This window comes from Dendronephthya gigantea, unplaced genomic scaffold (assembly GCF_004324835.1).
Source record: "Dendronephthya gigantea isolate DGI-Jeju-01 unplaced genomic scaffold, DenGig_1.0 000368F, whole genome shotgun sequence".
NCBI lineage: Eukaryota > Metazoa > Cnidaria > Anthozoa > Malacalcyonacea > Nephtheidae > Dendronephthya > Dendronephthya gigantea.
The window spans coordinates 16,045-39,156 of record NW_021163378.1 but is presented as its reverse complement, the minus strand read 5'-3'; the positions used below and the strand labels follow the sequence as shown (position 1 = coordinate 39,156).

The following is a 23,112-nucleotide window of genomic DNA, read 5'->3' as shown; positions in this document are numbered from 1 at the left end:
ATAAAATCAACATTATCTGTGTGCGCGCTTTACGAGCAGACAGCAATGAGTTTAGTGGTCTCATATTTATTAAAATGGGTTGAGTATTCGCACAGTAATGCTTAAATCAGCTTACCACTTTGAAATATCCTCTGATCGGACGTCTAACTGAGAGGGTCCCTTAAACATCGAGAATACTTCATTAACAAGTGCCGCATCCTGTCCTGTTTGAGACGTTATGAGAACTTTTTCTTGGGTATTGTTTACTCCTTACTCTGTTGGATGTTCCATTCTGTTGTATGAGGACAACACTTGTATTTGGTGTGGTGAAAGGATGCAGATTGTCCGTTGGATGTTGTGCTTATGTATTAGAGACTGACCACATTAGATATCAGCGCAAAATTGACACATTCATGGGACTCGAACCCAATCTCCTAAAAAGGAGTATCCGAAATGTGTTCTTTGTGTGGCCAGGAAAAAGCGAGAGCTACAGGGCAACTCGCAAACCGACTGGCAGACAATACGAACGTACAACACAAAACACACAACCGACACACATCCAACAACCCACAACCCACTAACTCTGTAGCTGAAACGACAAAAAATATGGTGAGTTGTTCCTAGAAAAGGAAGCATTTACAATTAGCATGAAGGCAATTGCGGCTAGGGGTTTAACTGACGGCATGGATATGGGGTGGCTTCTTAGGGTTGGATACTGAAACTAAACTACGATCGTCTTTGTCTGAAAAACACAAAAAAAATTATTAGTAGCTCCCTAGAAAACGAAGAGCAAAACACAGTTAGACAAGCAGTGAGCCGTGTTTCCAGATACGGGGACAGAGATTCTTAGCTAACAGAGTGGCCACGGGGATCTACTTCTATTAAAAAAATAATTACACATACCTTGATCCTACCTAAAGAAAGAACTCACTTACCTGAAGAAAACGGTCCCAGACGGCCCTGTTTTAAAGCCTGTAGGCTCTTGCATAATTCAGCAAAATTAAGACAACTTGATTGGTTATTTCTGTCCACAGGTCAATTTGTCATTGGTCAATTTTTGTACTCCATGATTGGTTCAATAAAAACCAATCAGATTGGTTAATCTATATTCAAATTTTGATCCCGTTTCTTTGATATTTGCAAGGTGATTGCACAACAAATGTTCGATTTCACACGTTTTGGAGCATATTCCAAGCCAATGTATCACAGTATGTGTGTATTTGTTCGATTATTTCTCTCATGAAGTTCACAAAAAAATACAGTTCAATCATTATTAAAAGGCTTTATTTCCCCACCAGCTTTAGAACCCCATCGAGCAGGAAAGTCGGAATTTAAAAGGCAAGTAAATCTTTCAAACTGTTGTAGCATTTGAATTATGTGGTACATTTAACTACGGAACCTTTCAGAATATTGTCGAATTGGGCATGGCCTGGAATAATAGTAAATATAACAAACTGACAAAATCGCAAATGTAGTAAATTTCAAGGGTAAATATTGCAAATTCCAGTCGAAATATGGCGTTTTACCGCCATGCATACATAGCTATTCACAGGTATGATATTCACGCGTTTTATATATTCAATATTACACATCAAAGCGGCCTAATCCTTAGGATATTGGCCAAAATGTAAACGAAAACCGGTTTCAGTGGTTTAGTTCAAATATACAGTACTATTTTGATATATATAGCGTCAAAATCGAGCCTTTAGAAGATTTTTTCCGATTTTTTATATAAACATACCTGATGATATGAATTATCGCATCACCAGCAATAATATTTCACAATAATAAAAATATGGAAAACAAATTCAGGCAAAAATCCGAAATTCTGACCTAGTTCCGATTCGAGCTTGTCTTAAGCACGTGCTTACCAACGATTATCGCTTAGCACTTATGAAATGCTATTTCTTCGATTCTTTTGCACATCCTAGCCCAAGAATTACTTAAAATTACAACAGATTGAAAACATGTAAAATTGGGACATTTCGAAGACAACAGAGTACCAAAAAAGATGAAAGATATGGAATTTCTAAAATATATCTTGCTATGGGTGAGTAATTTGAGATAACAAAGCAACGTATTATTTTGATTATTGTTTTTTTATAAAAAAATGCAGGTTATAACTATATGCTGGTTGTAATATACTATTCAAATAATCATTTCAACCGCTATTGTTTAGTGGTATTCCGGGGTCTTTAGCCCAAATATTTCTGAGATATTTAATGTCTTGCTTCTGTGCAACATTATTGTCAGGAGTAATAGCCTATTTTGCTGTACAGTTCTATTTATCATACACTGGTGTTATATAAAATATAATTTTTTTATTCTCCCTTTCCTATTATGTAATTGCAGAACGAATATTCAATATATTAGTGTACCACATAAAAACTCATTATGACAATCGTAGCGGACGTCTATTGCATCGGAGATACGAATTGTGGTAAGCCAAATTCAATGTTATTTCTCGCGATTTTTCCATGATGTCTTACATTGTGGTTTTTTAAACATTCTTCAATGTTTCCTCAGTCTGCGAGCTGAGAACTAGGCCTTGGCTTAATTCAAGTTGAAAAACCGGTTTAACCTTTGCAGTCATCTTGAAATTTTAGCCCATTTGCGTTAAAACGTTCGCATAAAAAAGTATTTATAAATTTTCGACATGTATTTTTACAAACTTTAATTTTTTTGTGTGTTCTCGTTTTTTTTCAACTTGAATTAAACTTTGACTTTACCCCCCGGATGCTTGACAAGCACACGTCGTTTGTTTATTTTTTTGACCAATCAGATTCGTTCTTCAAACCGCATTTTATATCTCGCATGGTTCCACGATATTTTTCGGCAAATAGGCAAAAGTTTTGTACATTTTTTGTGCATTTTCATTTGCTTTTTAAAATATTTTTAATGGAATATTTATTGTTCGAGTATCTAAAATGTATTTGTGATAATTTATTTGAGGGATTCTCGTTGTTTTGATATGAAATTTTGCGAGTGAAATTCGTATGTATGTTTATATTATTACAAGAGTTTCCATCCTTCTCAATAACTATATATTTATATGCTTCGCGATCACTGACGTTACTGAACTTGCAACCGTAACTGGACTATTTACTTTTTCTTTCAACAATATTTATTGGGGTTCCTATGCTCAGTGGTCACAATATTAGACCAAGTAGACTGGCGTACACGCGCGAGGCGCAAGCGCCGCGAGAAGGAAAACATGTCTGGGCAAGGGCTGCCTATATGTATAAACCTAAATGGACCAATTACCGTAAAATCGTTGTGTGTGTGCCCGAATTAAAGCAGGGACTTTTGCCTGGTCCGTTAACTTACCTGTTGATATCACGTGCACGGATTGCGAGAAACGGAAGAAATATTGGTCACAAATAAAACTAATGTTATTCCGAGGCCATTTTTAACAGTAATTCTGAGGTTACAACTAATATTTGAAGTTTGTGCTTAATATTACCTTCAAACGCAGATTTTAGCCTTGTAATTTGTAATAAAGGATCGGTAATTTGTGCTTCATACAGATACCTTTCATACAGAGTTTAGCGTTATTCTAGACAAACAGTGCAGGCGAGCGTTAGGTGAATTCAGCACCTCTCTGGTTATAGAAGTGCAGTTGTTGAACGACTCCTGCACAATGGAGCGTCAAGAAGATGGTTGCTTGGCAATGGGTTGATCACGGTTACAGTCAACAACCGGGAAACTTCGAACATGTCATGCGCATATTGTTCGGCAGGAAAAGTGTTTGTGGGAGATGATTCACTGCAGAAGGGCACGGAGCCTGAGGTTTTAAAAGTTGAGCTTAAGAGAAACTAAAACAAGGCCTCAATTAGTCAGGTAAGGAAAATGCTTTGAGTATCATTGTTTAAATTCGCATACGCTGTTTGCCCAGCGTATTCATGCTTAAACAACAAAATATATTTGCAAGAGCGACCAAGTTTTAATATTCTTCTAGTGAAAGCTCTTAGTAACGTATTTGACTTTTCCAGGCTTGTTCAACTGATAGCAAAGCTCGTGCAAATGATTCTAGCCAGGTGTCAAACACAAAATTCGATACGAAAGCAACTGACCTTCTTACCCGCGATTTAAAGGCCACTGGTACCGTAGGCTCAGTACAGAAATCTTGTGACTCAAGCAATGGGTGCAGTTGCGTTGGTAAAGGATGGGTTCAGATTCTGGTTCGAAGACCAACCAGAGATACTTCGTGGATTTTGAGACTACAAAGTCGGCCGAAACTCGATGAAACACAAACTTCACTACCAGCGATGGGAAAGACAAGGATTTATGAAAGTTTAATTTCAAAACAATCCTTTGGTAAGCCCATTTATTTTCTCAAACCTTCCCAACCTTCAATTGTGCCAGGCGTCACTAGAGTTGTCGATGGGGAAAACTTTGTTGAAGTTTGCAAGTCAAAAGGCAAGTCGATTCTATCGCTACAAAAATTTTTAGAGTTTGCGTTTTTATTCTAAAATCCATTTTACTTCACATATTTCTTTAGTTGTTCAGTTATATTGACAAGCAATTGCTTTTGACTTTCAGGAGCGATTTATTACTATATCGAGAATGGCTTGATTGGCGAAGGTGGATTTGATGGAGTATTCAAGGGTGATGCCATAAAAAGAACTAAAAAAACACCGGTAATTCTCACACAATGTCTCTGCTTCAAAAAACAAGCATTTTCCTTGGCATTATTGGCCATATTGTCCTGCTTCTGAGATGAATTAAGATTCCAAAATCTTACTAGGTTGCCAGCCGTTGCGTTGATTTTTCAGGAAAACTGTGGTTTTTAAGGCTTTCTTTCATTTCCTTGAATGCTGTGTTACTTCTATGTTATGCTTCTTCTAGTAACGGTATCCAGGGATCCATTTCTTCTTCACATTCTGAGTCCGTTGTCGTCGAACTTCCAGATTGCTGAGTCGAAGTGGTCGAGACATCATCTTGGAAATCACTTTCTTGACTGTCCAAGTCTGTTTGAGCCATGTTTCTTCCTTGTTCTCGTAGTAGGCAATACTCCCGTTCTTGTCTGCGCTGATTGTAACTGCGGCTGAAATATTTTCCACAAAATTGGCAGCTCATCCTCTTAGCACTAGAAGTTTGTAAATGCCTTGTTATCGAGCAGCAACGCAGTTTTATGACCAGATGTCTGCTCATGTGTAGTTATAAGCATGTGTTCATCTGCTCAACGGTACTTTTTCTTACTCCAGTACATGCACACAAACTAAAATGTTAGCCATCCCTTATGTACTTTCTTCGTTTCCCCCGAGATAGAGGTTCTTGGTTTCAGTGCTTAAATAAACATTAAAGTTTCTCTCCATCTCTTCTTGGCGCTCGAATAAATTTTCCAGACGCTCCTCCATATTGAATTCCTTTGGTTCTTTACTCGATCGAGGTACACATATTCCTTTCTTACTCCACTTTAACCATCTCTTGCGTTCCTCTGTGCCCATGCCGTGTACTTGGTCGACGATTGCTAACCTTCCTAAATTTGTATACTACCACAGGTAAACACAAGACAGTTTCTACGCGTGCGACCCATATTTAGACGTTTGCTCAACAAATTCCTAATATTAATTGGCTCGTTTTTTCGTGGGTCAGGTATTTTATTAGCCTTTTGGGCCCTATATGGCCTTATATGGCACTATTAGGCCCGATGGCCCGATTGCTGCATGACTACGCGTCCAAATCCGGAAAAGTCCGGGCTTGTCAACGCAAACTCTTGCTTACGGAAGACAAAGTCAAAACATCTAGACAAGAAAACAGTGTATTGCCCGGACAATATGTTTAAAATATTTGTAAAATTGTTCTACTTAATTACATTGTTACAAGCGTTAATCCTTGTCTTAGTTTATGCTCCAAGCATCGCGTTGTCCATAACAACAACATATATTTCGCTCTAAAAATGCACACATTTTCGCATTCGCCAAATCCCTTATATATATATATATACATATACATATACATATAAAAAAAGACACGTAATTGATCTCATGTGTTCAATATTTTAATAATATAATAACGATATTTGTGACCTTCCACGGGAAAACATACGTTAACGCTATTTCGTTCGTTCGAAAATATCGTTCGTTATCCGTTCGTTTGCCGTTCAAACGCTTGAAGCGTTCGTTGAAATAATTTTCGAGATCGTTCATCGTTCGAAATTGCCCGTTCGAACGCTTAGGAAAAAACGTTTGAAAATTGGTCCAAAAGCATTCAACCGTTTGATATACCGTTCGTTGAAACGTTTGCCGGAATTTCGTTCAATCGCATTGGATTTGGTTCAACATATTAGATTAAACATTAAAGCGGCAAAATGAGCAAATTTGAAATGGCGCCTATCAACTGTTTATGCGTGCATGAGCGCGGGGTAAAGATCTTTACCAATAATTTCGCGAAGACTGTCCCAAATATTTGCTGGATATTAGCATATATGAAGAAGTCAAGGCGTTTTAACGCGTGCATATATAAAGGTTAATACCAGGTATGAACACTAAATGAAACAGCTATGATATAAGGAAAGTCATGACTGGGCCACTTTATTAGGCGCGCTTGCAATTATTTTCCTGCAAGCATTGAAATCAGGCTTATCCATGAAATCATCAACTGAATTCGTAAAACGGTTGTCTCGATTTAAACTGAAGTTTTTTTTCCCTTGAGTGTATTTGCTTCGCTAAACTGTAGCTCCTTTTTGACCATGCATATATCGAAATATGACACGCATTCGAAGTAAGATTTCATATAGATGATCATGCAATTGTATATAACAAGACGTTCTCAATTGCATTTTATGTATATGTTAACGTGAGTAAAATGTATTCGAATATAAATGCGCACTGCAATATAACCTTTTAGATTGTTTATCATGGCCGGTGGAATCAAGTTGGGCCACGATCATCCAATCATTCCGAATAAACATGACATGAAAGGTTGCCAGACCTTGAAAATGGCTTGGCTGAGGTTGGAATTTAAGTTGTTAGCTTGGGCCGTGGTGGTTACAATTTATAGGATGCATTTACTTACATTGAAACAACAATTGTTTACAAATTTTCCTGACATTTTTCATAAAAAAGGGTAGATGCTACCTCGAAATATATATAATTATATGATATAAAAAATTTCGCAAGACAAAATGGATTAATGCTTTCATGCATGTCTTAAATAATCTTGATTAGTTAATTTTACTATAATATGTATTATATATTTAATATCAAAAGTATTAATTAGCGATATACTGATTCAGTCAGTATATAACACATGCATATGTGATCGTATGGTCACAAAACATATCACTTATATGAAAAAATATGGCGGCAGAAATAGGGACATTGCAGCTTTAGCTTTGCGAAGAAAATATAACGATGGTGCATGCAGTCGATAAAATAGATTATTATCAAATTTTAAAATATTCTTAATGATGCCCTTAGTTGCTACTGACACTACTGTGTATAGGCGACATTCCGCGACAAGCTTGACCGCAGCTAGAGGCTATTGCCGCACGGAACATATTGTGTGCACTAGGTAAATAAGCTAATAGCTTATATTTTAAATATTTTATTACCGCGCAATGCATATCTGAAATTTAAATGTGGATTTTCACGTGCATAAATGGTTTGGATATTTAATGTAGTAGGTTATTTATACCAAATAAGTTTTGACAGCATTCAAGCACACGTTACTACGCTGGTTCGCATACAAACGAACTTTGCGTATGCGATATTCTGTATAACTGTTATTAAAGCCCGGCGCACACTGGAGGAAACAGCTGAGCTGAGCGTCACTCGTGGCTGTTAGCTGAGCTGTTTCCTCAGGTGTGCGGTGTCGTGTTCTGCGATTTTCGCCACGCGTGCCATGAGCGCAGAATATTCAACATGTTGAATAATTTTGTGCACGAGTGAACATTTCCTCACAGTGTGCGTGCGTTCTGAGCTATCAGCTCAGCAATCAATGCCAACGCGCATGCGTCTTTTCCATGTTTTACTGAAGTCAAGATGGCGGCAAACAACTCACCAGTTGCTGAAGCAGTGTTGGAAGATAAATTGGCCATTTTTGGCCCGATTACCCTTGTCTGTACGACGTTCGAAGTCCAGACTTTAAGAACCGGGAGATACGCGATAAGGCGCTTCAAGAACTGGCCGAAAAACTCGGAACAACATGTAAGATAATTCAGATTTTATTAGTGTTATTGTAGAAATAACTCAAATAAGAATACTGCATGAGGGAATTCGTACACTTCTGCCTTCTAGCAAGGATTCTCTCAGTGCAGCAGGTTTTATATGATTCCTTGACGGTTTAGTAGTAATATTGCCTAGAATTTGACATTTTTTATTGTTTATCAAAAATTTTAAGTTATCTGTGATTGAATAAACAAATTCAATTATTATTTATAGGTGAGTGGGTTAAAGCTAAAATCAGAGCTCTAAGAAACAGCTTTAGCAAAGCAAAAAAAACCCCAGCTAGTGGAAGTGCAAGAAAAAATGTGACCAAGCGCACTCAATGGCTGCTTGAGAAACTCCAGTTTCTCACACCTCATGTGGCAACTCGGGCTTCAATTTCAATATTGATTTGGTAAGCACATACATTGAAGAACTTAAGGCATGGAAACAGTTTGTATATATATATTTATGTACAAAGAGAAAAAGTGTATAATAACAGTGCAGTTGATAATAGGGTAGTGATAACTCTTACAATATATACATGTTTGCGTAAGCAATATGGCTAAGCAATCATACTGCTTTGCCAATGGACAGATCCATGATTATTAAAATAATCAGTCAAAAGTACCCTTTGAGTTTTGGCATCCTTTGTTGCATTGTGCAGGGTGGTTGGTTGCATATTAGTCAAAACCTGGTCGTTTCTCCAGGTACCTCTGACCAATGTATGATCTGCATTCTCAAGGTCTGCAGCTGATGCATAACTTGCTTTGTTCTTTTCAACCATTAAATTGTGCAAGCAGCAAGCTGCAAAAATTATGTCTTTAACTTTGTCGGGTGATAGTTTAATGGTAGTTAGGAATACCCTCCACCTATGAGCTAAAATGCCAAAGGCATTTTCGACAACTCTTCGTGCTATTGACAATCTGTAATTGAAGATACGCTTCTCTTTCTCCAAATTCCGATAAGGGTATGGCTTCATTATACGATTACTTACAGGAAAGGCATCATCCCCAACAATATGATGTGGTATCATTTTTGATATCCCTTGTAAGGCAACTGCATCTGAAAGATCTAAAGAGTTTGTTCTCAGTGCTTTATTCAATGCAGAATCAGCAAAAACTCCAGCATCACCTGCTCTGCCAGCTGTTCCAACATCAATATAAATAAACTTGTAGTTTGCATCAACCATGGCAAATAAAATTACACTAAAAAAGTGCTTATAGTTAAAGAACTCAGAGCCTGTATCAGCTGGTTGTTGAATAGCAATGTGCTTCCCATCAATAGCTCCCAAACAGCATGGATAATTCCACTTCATGTTAAATTCTGATGCAATTTGTAGCCAATCTTCTTTATTACTTGGAGTCAAGAAAATAAATTATTAGTTTAATTTTTAGGATTCCCGTGCTAGTTGTAGTACTCCATTTTCGGAAATAAGCTTCAAAGAAAATGATGAGGGTGAAGATGATGATTCTCCTGATCAATTATTTCCAAGTAGCCCAACAAATCCAACAGAGGAAAGTGGTGATCAGAGCATTGGAAGATCAACAAGTGAACCACTGAAAAAACGAGCAATGTCCAGAAAGAAACAGGCTGAGGAGGAGTATCACCTGATCAAGAATTTGTCTCAGTCTATTGCAAACAAGCAAAAAAAAAGGGAACGACACCATTTATGATGCTTTTGGGAATTATGTTGCAAAGCTTTGTCTGAATTGGATAAAGTGGCAAGCAATTTGGCACAAAACAAAATAAATAATATTATTTTTCAAGCTCAGGCTGGATTACTGACCCAGGAAGTACAGACACCAACAGTCATACAACCCCAACCCCAGAGAAATTATTTCCACCCAATCATGCCTCCCGTATGATATGTATCCCGTAGCTGAAACTCAACTAAACTGAGACGGCCAATGACATTGCCTATGATATTATTATCGAAGCCAGGCCATTTATTGCAATCTTCGTTTACTCTCGGTTTAGAGCCGTGTTAATAAAACGGATGCATGCATGTGTTTATATGTCCTTAACCACCCATACATTTAGTTTGTCCGTGGAGAGATTTAAACATCTGTAACGTTGTTGCAAATAAGCCCTGAATATTTTGATGTGTATAGTTGCAGATGATGCATTGATTAATTTGACATAACGATGATAATTTGTACTGATAACTGAAGGCTTTCTAACGAAAGATATATATATATGTATATAAAGTATAAAACAATGTGATTTAGGTAGTTAAGCTACTAAATTTAGTTAAACATTCAAATGAAGGTATAGCTATTTATATGTACACGCATACTTGCGCCAACACATGTTACGTGTTTGAAAATATTTCAAAATTCTTTAAAACCGTTCATAAACATAAATCGTTCAAACGGCTTCAGATTGAACGTTTATTTATCCGTTCGTATTCTCGACTTTAAACGTATATATATATATATATATATATATATATATATATATATATTAATATATATATATATATATATATATATATATATATTTATATTATTAATATAATATATATATATATGTATATAAAGTATAAAACAATGTGATTTAGGTAGTTAAGCTAATAAATTTAGTTAAACATTCAAATGAAGGTATAGCTATTTATATGTACACGCATACTTGCGCCAACATGTTACGTGTTTGAAAATATTTCAAATTCTTTAAAACCGTTCATAAACATAAATCGTTCAAACGGCTTCAGATTGAACGTTTATTTATCCGTTCGTATTCTCGACTTTAAACGTTCAAATTTTTAGCTGAATTCGTCAAAACGTTTTTTGGGTTCGTTAAACGTTATGACAGATCGTTCACTACCCGTTCGTTATCCGTTCGTTTTGCTGTTTCAGCGAACTATCGTTAACGCACGTTTTCCCGTGGAAGGTCACATTTATGCTGCATTGTTTGTGGATTCGGTATTATTAAGGTGGATTTTCACTATATTGGTGGAGGGGGAAATCTTCGATGGAACGGAATATTTCGCTCAATTCTCTTTTCAATTGTGAATAAAAACCAAAGCAGATTAATCGACATATCACAATTGAAAAGAAAATCAAGCGAAAAATTTGAACTTCAAAATGGAGTTATGTTAAGAAGTCGAGAGCGATTCACAAATCATCTGACTATTTAGCAGGTCAAGGTCTCGTTGAAGAACAATTGAAGCAACAAGACAGATCCATCCTCTTCGATGTCTACACAAAAGTAAATTATCTTAAGGCATTGATTTATTAGTAGAAATTAGTGCATTAGAATATTAGAGTATTAGAAACATATAAATCAGTATGTGTCAAGTATAAAGGAACAAACAGGATGCATAAATTTGTGCCCCATACAAACCACGTGTTCTTCCTTATTTGTTTTCATACTAACCTTCCTGACAAATCCCCTTGGGTCAAAACGTCAAGAAGAGTTCTTTATTCTATTTAGGCAGTTGTTGTACCACATTTAATGTATAAATATGTGTTTAATCCAAAAAGTTTCATCACCTGACTTTTTTCCAGGGTCATCAGTGATAGCTTCAACCATTTCATTCTTACTTTTTTTCACCCCGGAAATAACCTTTTCTTTTGAACTAGTTGAGCAACTTTGCCTAGATTTCAGTTTCGAACGTTTTGACCATTTTTTTTTGTTCCAGTCATCCCCATTATCCTGTGAAACTCTGCTTTCAGCTGAAGTAAAAACAAGAATATCTACATCATATATTTCAACCACTTCCAACAAAAATCGGAGCTTGAATGCTACATATGAAGGTAACAAGCGTGAATAACATAGTTCGTTATAGGGTTTTTAGACTGGCAAAAACACTCCATGGAATTTTTACCTTTGCGTATAAGCATCACCAACCATGCTACCACAATGATGCAAAGACGGGCGTCGTGCAAACAATTTCTGTGTGTCAAAGATCCGAAATTTAAAATGAGAAAACTGAAAATAGCTATTAGTAGTTTACCTCGGACACAAGTGTCAGTGCCGGATACTCTTCCAAGACGTTCTCAAGAGTTTTAGGCGTACGAAGGATTTCGTGCCTCCTGGAAGGGAAAGTGACCTCCATTAATTCCTTACTCAGGTCTACGTTTTTGTTTCGACTTTTGGCCATCTCCTTCTTTATCGCTACCACATGTTCCCTGCAGGTTTCTGCCGTCTCGCCTTCAGTTGCTTCCGACAACACCGACAGTTTAGACGACCCGGCCGTTCGTTTGGAGTCACTTTCCTATTTGAATTAAGTGAGCAAGTGTGAATGTGAGTGATGCTAAAACCGAAGTATAGTGAAATTTCACTTGGGATAAAAAAGATGGAAAACAAGATAACGGTTCGAACAAGAGCTCACGGAACATGGCGAGTTTATGTAAGTGCATTACGTATAAGGGGTAAATACTCCTTTGAGTGTCACAGTACTCCTACTTCTCTTCTTTCTTCGTTGGTTTTCAAATCTATTTTTTTTTGCTTGTTGCCATGAAGCCTGCAATAAAATCATGTTAAATATATATTATAATCATTTGGTATCTTCCGTTGAAGAGTCATATCTTTTTATACTGTATACTATACAAAAATACGCGACGGTTTTGAACGAGGGTATGTAGAGGATTTATTCAGGCCTGTGAGCATTACGAAATGACCTAGGGTGCTAACTAACTAATGTATTATACGTACATGAGATAGGCTTGTAAACTTATTGTTTTAGAACCAAGTTTGTCTGCTAAAACGGCTATTTTTAATGATTAGAAACGCTACGTGTTCACGTTCCGTTTTATTAGGATTCGTGGTATGAATCTGAATGGTGGAGCAGACATCACGATTGAACTGATCGCGCAGATTACCAATGAGTTCCTGTTTCTCCAAGGCGGCAGTAACGGATGGGGAAAACTGTAAAGGTATATGTACTCTGTGTCTCCATTTTCAAGTCACTAATGAATAAAATCAGGTCTTATATAGATCCTTTTCAAAAGGGTATTTTAATGGTCTGTGTGGCGATACCTGAGCACAAGCTAAGTCCAAAACTATAGAATATGAATAGAATGCCATTGAGTGGGGATGTTTCACTTGTTCCATCGGTGTAAAATCTACTATCTCTTCAATAGGAGCGACCATATCATCAGCCAAAGACTCTACCTTGATTCCTACTGGGAATCTCGTTTGCTGTTTGTTTGATACCTCCTGGTCAACTTCGTCCGTGATAGCTTGCCTTATTCGAACAATTTGTCCCACCTTTATATTTTATAAATAAATCCTAAAAGGGATCTGTCGATGACTTAAGCAAGTCCGCCGTCAACAACTACGTACATCATTGAAATGTAGTATATATAGTAATATATATATATATATATATATATATTATATATATATATATATATATATATATATAATATATATATATATATATATATATATATATAGTATAATTTTCTTTTGACAGCGCTGAATTAGGAAATGATTTCGTTCACCGCAGACAAAATCTAATTGAACTAATTTGTTTTCTCCACACTGTAGACAAACCTTTAACTCCGTGGGCGAAATGATGATGGGTTGTATACCAATTTTGTAAGGGGAAGGAAAATGCCATTATACCCAAACACTCCATAAAATGATGATTTTCATGGTTTGCATTGCCTACATGCAATACATCTAGAATATTTAGCAAATTACGAGCGAATGAAGAGTTTGAAAATTTAAAGATTTCAGCAATGCTACTTGTGCAGAAACATGGTGGGTCATGGTGGACATTTTTCCGCTGTAAAAAAAGTTTTCCCATACAGAGGCTTTTGAAACATCGTTCTTCTATGCGTTTATACTAAACCAATTAGTATACGATGTCCATTTTGTCAACATATGGCAAAAGCAAATTTTTCACACCTCTCTAGTGGCCGTTACAAATTACGTGGGGCATTTTTGGCCATTTTTGACACCCCCCTTCTTTACACATACTATCAAGTTTGTGAAGGCAACGATTGTTTTGGCTGTTTTTCCTTGTTGTCTGGTTTATGTTGTCCCTTCTACAGCGTTCCCTATCAACTATTCTCTCTTTTTATCAACCTGTTGTCCTTCTTTTTTGCTCTCACCCCACGACCATCTTCTCACCCCTTCCCCCAGTCATTGGCGTCAATCTGACGTTAATTGAGGGGACCATATTCATATCTGCTGTGCCTGGTTAATTTCTTTTGAACACAACTCACTTTCAATAAAAATCATCGGCGTAACAGAATATATGAATATAGGTCCTCCTAATTAACATTAGATTGACAGCGATGCCCAGTCCCTCTGTTCAGTCCCTTTTAGCGGGATTCGAACATCGATTTACCACTTAGAAGACAGTCGTCTTCGCCTCTAGACCACAAGTTCTTTGTACGGGATAGCCATGGTTATTTAGTTTACTTTACCCTTTTACGAAGTTCATAATAAAAAATGGTTTTGGCAGGATTCGAAACATCGATTTACCACTTAAAAGACAGCCTGCAGAAGACATGCTGAACGGCCATGGATATTTAATTTACTTTATTCTTTTCACAAAGTTCATAATGAAAAATGCAATGGCAGGATTCGAACCATCGATATAATACTTGGGAGACGATTGTCTTTGCCACTAGGATGCAAAATTTTGTGATGAATGCTTATGGTTATTTAATTTACTTTATCCTTTTCACGAAGTTCATTATGAAAAACGATTATGCTAGGATTCGAACCATCGATTTAAAACTATGGAGACCATCGTCTTTGCCACTAGCTGCAAGGTCTTGTGCTGGATGACCATCGTTATTTAGTTTACTTTATCCTTTCACGAAGTTCATAATAAGAGATAGTTTTGGAAGATTCGAAACATCGATTTACCACTTGACAGACAGTTGTCTTAGCGATTAGACTGCAAGGGCTTGTGCTAAGCGGCGATGGTTACTTAATTTGTTTTATTCTTTTCACGAAGTTCATAATAAAAAAGGTCATGGCAGGATTCGAACCATCGATTTACTACTTGGGAGACGATTGTCTTCGCCACTAGACTGCATGATCTTGCGCTGAACGGTTATGGTTATTTTAATTTATTTATCCTTTTCACAAAGTTCATAATGAAAGACGGTTACGGTAGGTTTCGAACCATCGATTTAACACTTGGGAGACCATCGTCTTCGCCACTAGACCAAAAGGTCTTGTCTGGATGACCATGGTTATTTAGTTTACTTATCCTTTCACGAAGTTCATAATAAGAAAAAGTTTTGGCAAGATTAGAAACATCGATTTACCACTTAAGAGACAGTTGTCTTAGCCATTAGACTGCAAGGTCTTATACGCTGAGCGGCGATGGTTATTTAATTTACTTTATTATTTTCACGAAGTTCATAATAAAAAAGGTCATCGCAGGATTCGAACCATCGATTTACTACTTGGGAGACGATTGTCTTCGCCACTAGAATGCATGATCTTGCACTGAACGGTTATGGTTATTTAATTTATTTATCCTTTTCACAAAGTTCATAAATAAAAAACGGTTACGGTACGATTCGAACCATCGATTTAACACTTGGGAGACCATCGTCTTCTCCACTAGACCGCAAGGTTTTGTGCTGGATGACCATGGTTATTTAGTTTACTTTATCCTCTCACGAAGTTCATAATAAAAAAAGTTTAGCAAGATTCGAAACATCGATTTACCACTTAAGAGACAGTTCTCTTAGCCATTAGACTGCAAGGTCTTGCGCTGAGCGGCGATGGTTATTTAATTTACTTTATTATTTTCACCAAGTTCATAATAAAAAGGTCATAGCAGGATTCGAACCTTCGATTTACTACTTGGGAGACGATTGTTTTCGCCACTAGACTGCAAGATCTTGCGTTAAATGGTTATGGCTATTTCATTTACTTATCCTTTTCACGAAGTTCATAATGAAAACGGTTACGGTAGGATTCGAACCATCGATTTAACACTTGGGAGACCATCGTCTTCGCCACTAGACCGCAAGGTCTTTTGCTGGATGTCCATGGTTATTTAGTTTACTTCATCCTTTCACGAAGTTCATAAAGAAAAGGTCATAGCAGGATTCGAACCATCCATTTAAGACTTGGAAGACAATTGTCTTTGCCAATAGTCTGCAAGGTCTTGTGCTGAACGGCCATGGTTATTTAGTTTACTTTATTCTTTTCACGAAGTTCATAATGAAAAAGGTCATGGCAGGATTCGAACCATCGATTTACTATTTAGGAGATGATTTTCTTCGCCACTAGACTGCGAGAACTTGTGCTGAACGGTTATGGTTATTTAATTTATTTATCGTTTTCACGAAGTTCATAATGAAAAACGGTTATGGTAGGATTCGAAAATCGATTTAACATTTGGGAGACCATCGTCTTCGCCACTAGACCGCAAGGTCTTGTGCTGGATGACCTTGATTATTTAGTTTTCTTTACCCTTTTCACGAAGTTCATAATAAAAAATGGTTTTGGCAGGATTCGAAACATCGATTTAACACTTGAGAAAATTGTCTTAGCCACTAGCCAAAAGTTTTTCGGGTGAAATGGCTTATTTTGAACTATTTTATCGTTTTCACAAGTTCATAAAGAAAAAATTTATGGTAGGATTCGAACAATCGATTTAACACTTAGGAGACCTTCGTCTTCACCCGTAGAGCACAAGGTCTTGTGCTGGATTACCATGGTTATTTAGTTTACTTTATCCTTTCACGAAGTTCGTAATAAAAATGGTTTTGACACGATTCAAAACACAGATTTTACACTCGTGTTAGCCACTAGACCACAAGTTTTTCGGGGAATGGCTACGTTATTTGATCTACTTTATCGTTTTCACGAAGTTCATAATGAAAAACGGTTATGGTAGGATTCGAACCATCGATTTAACTACTTAGGAGACGATTGTCTTCGATACTAGACCACAAGGTCTTGTGCTGGATGACCATGGTTATTTAGTTTACTTTATCCTTTCACGAAGTTCGTAATAAAAAATGGTTTTGACACGATTCGAAACATAGATTTAACACTCGTGTTAGCCACTAGACCACAAGTTCTTCGGGGAATGGCTACGTTTATTTGATCTTCTTTATCGTTTTCACGAAGTTTATAATGAAACGGTTATGGTAGGATTCGAACCATCGATTTACTACTTGGAGACGATTGTCTTCGCCACTAGACTGCAAGATCTTGTGCTGAACGGTTATGGTTATTTAATTTATTTATCCTTTTTCACGAAGTTCATAATGAAAAACGGTTATGGTAGGATTCGAACCATCGATTTAACACTTGGGAGAGCATCGTATTCGCCACAAGAGCACAAGGTCTTGAGCTGGATGGCATTGGTTATTTAGTTTACTTTATTCTTTCACGAAGTTCATAATGAAAAGGTCACAGCAGGTTTCGAACCATCGATTTACCACTTGGGAGACAATTGTCTTAGCCACTAGACTACAAGATCTTGTGGAGAATGGCCATGGTTACTTAATTTACAGTATTTCTTTTCACGAAATTTATAATGAAAAACGGTTATGGTAGGATTCGAACCATCGATTTACCACTTTGGGACCATTGTCTTTGCCAATTGAGTACAAGATATTGTGCTGAACGGCCACGTTCATTTATTTTACTTTATCCTTTTCACGAATTTATAATGAAACACGGTTATGGTAGGAGTCGAACAATCGATTTAACACTGGGGAGATCATTTAAGTTTGACAACCTTCAATCCAGCTGTTTTTGAAGCATTGTAATAAAATTTTTTGTGTTCCTTCACAGGCAGCTAGTGATCTACAATAAAAATAACCAATGATTCAATATTTTGTCCACCACAACCCAAGGTGTGTGTACATAGTTTTTACTAGTAAACAACTCTAACATGACTTTCCCTGGACAAGTAAAGTTGTCGGGTTTAAATAGAAATAAACACACTTACAATGATTTCCCAACTTCTTCTTTTCGTTCCCGTTTTCTTCTATCCGATTCGTTAAACAAGTTTTAAAGAAATTATCTAAAGCTGATAACGTGATGTTATCATTGAATCACCACCTTTTCGTGTATGGAAATGAATATTGTGTTTCCATATTGCTTAATTCACGATCAATATGGCGGGTGGTCGGTAGCTCTATATATTTTTTTATGATATTTATTTTATCTAACGAGTTTCGTACATCTCGACCAATTAATATGGCATTTAAGAATATTAATTGCATGGATTTGGACGGATTGGCTGCGGATGGCATAACCTTGAGTATTTGTAGAGATATTGCTTTTCGATGTCGGGTCAACATACAACGAGTTGGTTTTGAATCTAAATACAAAGTCTCATTTGCGATTGCTAAAGAACCGAAACATGGATTTGTTAGTCTAGTCCTATGTGCGAAGCCTTTTAAGCAGGATCTAACAATGTGTGTGGATGTTTCGTCTAATCCTGGTCCTCAATCTTTTGATAATAATCAGGCGGATAAGATGTATCAACATCGAAAGCAGTCACGTTTGATGAACACGTTTCGACCCGCTAATAATCCTGAGGAGCTTAGTTCAATGCTTGGGCAGTTGAATCTACAGAAAGGTTGGTTGTTCCATATGACCTATAGGAATATTTTCTATAATACCTACTTGGCAAACACCTCCGCGACACTATACAATCACTATCATCATGCAAATCATCAGCCTGTAAACATATATGGCAGAAATGATATTAATTAAGAGAAACAATCTCATCAATATTCCTTTATCAAGCATTGCCAACACTCCTGATACAGCTGTTACTCAGCTTTGTTCTTTTGGTCTTCTCAACTGCCTGTCTATTCGAAACAAAGCCAATTTAGTCAAAGACTATGTGGTTGAGAATGAATTTGATATATTTGCGATAACAAAAACGTGGCTTCACCCTGACAAATTTGATCTTATATCTATTGGGAATTTCACCCCGAAGGGCTACTCTTTAAACATATCTCGAGACAACAAGGTAGATGGGGAGGCATTAGTATACTATACAACAACACTTAAAAGTCAAGCTGGACTCGGCGAACATGTTCACACACATTAAGTGTTTCGAACTGATAGGTATGCAAATCAATGTGTTATCTCAAATACTAAATATAATCGTATTATATCGACCTCCATGTAGACGATTAGTCGGAATTAACAACAAAAAAAATTCTCAATCTTGTTGATTCTTTTAATCTGGAACAACAACCAACACACATTGCTGGTCACACGTTAGACCTTATCTTGTCTCGCCATGAAGAAAATATTGTTCAATCTATTGACGTTCATGATCCATCTATATCTGACTATTACACGGTTACATGTGAACTCAATTTTAAAAAAAACATTGTTTCAGAGAAGGGTCGTGGAGTCACGTAAAATTAAAGCAATCAATATGGACTGATTCTTTAATGACATTAGGCTATCTCCGATTATCACTGGGAACACGGCTGATATTAGTGCGAAAGTCAACCAATACAACTCGGAGCTGTCCAGAATTCTGGATCATCATGCACCACTTATCACCAGAGTGATAATTAGTCGTCCAGCTGCACCTTGGTACACTGAACAAATTAAAAACGAAAAACGTATCAGAAGGAAACTCGAGCGGGTATGGCGTAAGTCAAGACAATCCTGTGATCGTCTAAAATACAGTCAGTCATGTCACCGTGTCAGTGAGCTATTATCGGAAAGTCGTACTCATTACTATTCTGAAATTGTTAGAGATAATGGGAGTGACCAAAAGCAATTATTTAAAACCGTTGGAAAGTTTCTACATCATACCCCTGATTCTCATTATACTGTGTGCGAATCTGATCAGAATCTAGCTAACAATTTTATGACTTTCTTTGAGGACAAAATTTTGTAATAATGTAATGTTTTGGTATTTTGATTTTTGTTTAAGTTCGTGATGTATTTCTATGTAGCCTCAGTCTTATCCTAATGGGAATTTTTTTTAGATGTGAAGAGAGGACGGCCATTCGAATTAAAGTACTAAATGTGCTTTGTAAGATATTAGGAACGTCATCTCCACTATATGAGGTATAAAATGTTGGTACTTTGAATAAATTTTAGTCCATTTTTCTAGACATTAGCGATATTATGAATTTTTTTTTTAGTTTTGTAACTCCTTGTTTTTTACAGGGAGAAATACTTGAGAATTCAGTGTTGCCACATTTAGACCACATTGCGAAAGATCGGGATATTTTTGTGCAGATCCGAGCTGTCCAGTTTCTTGTCGATGTTATTGAATCCTCTGATTCACCGAAAGTTTGCGATGTTTTGCATATAATCGAGAAGGTACTCAATACAATCCTTTTCAGTTGGTTTCATTTCTCCACTCCAATTTGCCTCTTCATTAGTGATGAGCTGATACTGTACTTCAATAAAAAACTCTCTCTTATCAGTGAAAGCTTCCTGACCTGAACCCAACCATATACCCGCGAATTGGATCGTTTTACACGGGAGTCGCGAATGCAAACGCATCAGTGAAGTAAAAGGATATATATTTCATTTATCAATTCCAGATTGCCACTGTCCAGTAGATCCTCTCAAGCGATACGTTAAGCCGTCGTGTAAAGAACATGTAAGGTAATTATAGAGACTGCAAGGTATTTGTAGGAACATCTAGAGACATATAATTACATCTAATCACTGTAGATTGCCTTTGTTGCTGCAGCCTCAGGATGAAACAGCGTAGAAAGATATCAAAGAGGCTGCATTAGGATTAGTACGGAGAACTATTTTGGCTTCAAGCTAGATAGGGATTTTTGTCAGGACTTATCGTTCCAGTTGTATAAAATGAAACTATTCACAATGAATTCCAAATCGTAATTCATCATGGTATCAATGCCCCCCCTCCTCTCTCTTTCAAAAATTAGGCCCATGTTCCATTTTTAATTTAATAAGTGGGTTCTTTATAAAGTGATGAGCTAGCTAAAGCTAATGTTTCCAAACTATTTCCACATCAACATATGCTATATTTTTGTGCCGAAGATTAGTGGATATAAATAACAATGGAGAGAACGAAAGGTTCCAGTGACGTTAGAGGTACTATTATTGTTTTCAAGTTTCTTCATAACTTACCTGTGTGTTCATTTATATATATATATATATATATATATATATATATATATAATATATATATAATATAATATATATATATATATAATATATATATATATATTATATATATATATATAATATTATATATATATATTATATTATAAATATAAATATAATATATATATAAATATATATATAATATATTATATATATATATAATATATATATATACTTGATATTGCCAGACATTTGAATATTTGTGATTTGAATAATTCAACTCAGGCTTTCATTCCATTTCTATCCTTAGGTCTCAGATTATCCTAAGGGATTTGTTGTTGTCTGTGGTGGTTTTAGAACAATGGTATGTACCAGATGCTGCTGTACCAGCCATATAATAACAAAAGGATAAGATACCGGTTATTTCTGTAAATTGAAGTTTTACATTTTGTGCACCATTTTCCTTTTGTTTTCCAGCATCTTTTCACATCAGAGAGGAGAGAGGAATTGCTGAAAAAGATGATGGAATCTTCTTTCAATAATGTTGGTGTTATGATAAAGTATGTGAACATTTTAAGTAAACAAATTTTAAGTAAATGACAAAATGACTTACATTCAGGTTACTTTATTTACGTTTTAACCGTTTTTGACAAAATTCTTTCCAGGTCTGTAATTTACTTTGAGCTGTATTTGTTATTTCTTTTGCCTCAGTTTTAGGCAGAAGAAAAGTTCCATCAAAGTGGAGTCGTTTTTTAAAACAAATTTGGAAAATACAGTTGAATGATATATTGTTAAGACAGTATTTCGTTTGTCCTGTGTAAAGAATGTGAGATATGACAGTAAATGACAAATTTTTCGTCTCAGTGATGACGAACATATCACATCAATGTCAGAATTCAGCGTCTATAAAGAAACTCCTCGGATTAAAGTGAGTTATGTTGTTAATAAAATTTTTCTAAGAGTCTATCCTTTTTCTCATTTTAAAATCGTTTTGACACTGTCAAATTTAGGATCCTGTTCAAAGAACGCTGTGTTTCTTAGAAAGGTGTCTTTTGGAAAGAGATCCCGCGACGTACAATATCGTCACCCTTCATCCCCTTAGCTCATTAAGTCATGCGACATTCCATGTCAGTTCCAGTAATTGTTCATGTCTGACCTTGAAAAAAAACACTCCAAACACTCCAAACACTCCATGTCTTCTGACCTGGATTCACGTTTACTGCTTTTATTGTCCTTTTTATTTCACGTTTCCATTTTGAACATGTCCAATTGCAAAAAAGTATCCAGCCGAGTTAAAATACTTTTATTTTTGTAGTTACTTTCCAGAATTTACCGTATATACCGTATAGAATATTATAGTTTTCAAACTTTTTTGCTGTCAGATATTTTCAAAATTTGCTATCGAAACCATCCTCAGTTGTTGGGGCGGAATACACAAGCGGTCGGCTGAGAAATTACTCGTCTCCTGACAGGTAGTGTAAGAAAGCAAATTTTGTATGAAGCTATAAAAAATATTTCTTGTTTTGAATGTTTGTATTTCACTCAATCTGGGATACATTATTAACTGGTTTGCTAGACGGTGTTAGAGCCAGTTGAAACGGAGATGTTTGCGTAAAAACGACCCCAACGAAGAAAAGTACTGTACGCTTATTCATAGATGATTGAGCGAAAATTATGGTCAAAATTTTCCTGATGAAAATCTTGTACTGCTATGATTACCCTAAATACGATCCCTCATTTCATTCTCCTGCTGACGTATGTGATCTCATATAACACACCAACAATTACACTTCTCGTCAGGTATCAGGCAATAGCATTATTCCTATTAGCCAGTTCAATACATTACATACAGCAAAAAGAGAATTGTTTTTTTAAGATGATATATTTTTCAAGGTTATCGTTGGGGTCCATTGTATAATGTTGTTGACGAAGAAGTAGAAAGCAGTAATTTAAATTCCTTGCTGCGTCTCCA

The 23,112-nt window shown here is 36.3% G+C and overlaps 1 long non-coding RNA gene across 1 annotated transcript; it reads left to right on the top strand.

The window, feature by feature from the left end:
• Positions 1–20,104: 20,104 nt before the first annotated feature.
• Positions 20,105–20,626, top strand: LOC114542586. The gene is made up of 3 exons (XR_003689694.1): positions 20,105–20,120; positions 20,223–20,378; positions 20,606–20,626. It is a non-coding gene; the product is annotated as an uncharacterized LOC114542586 (long non-coding RNA).
• Positions 20,627–23,112: the final 2,486 nt, after the last annotated feature.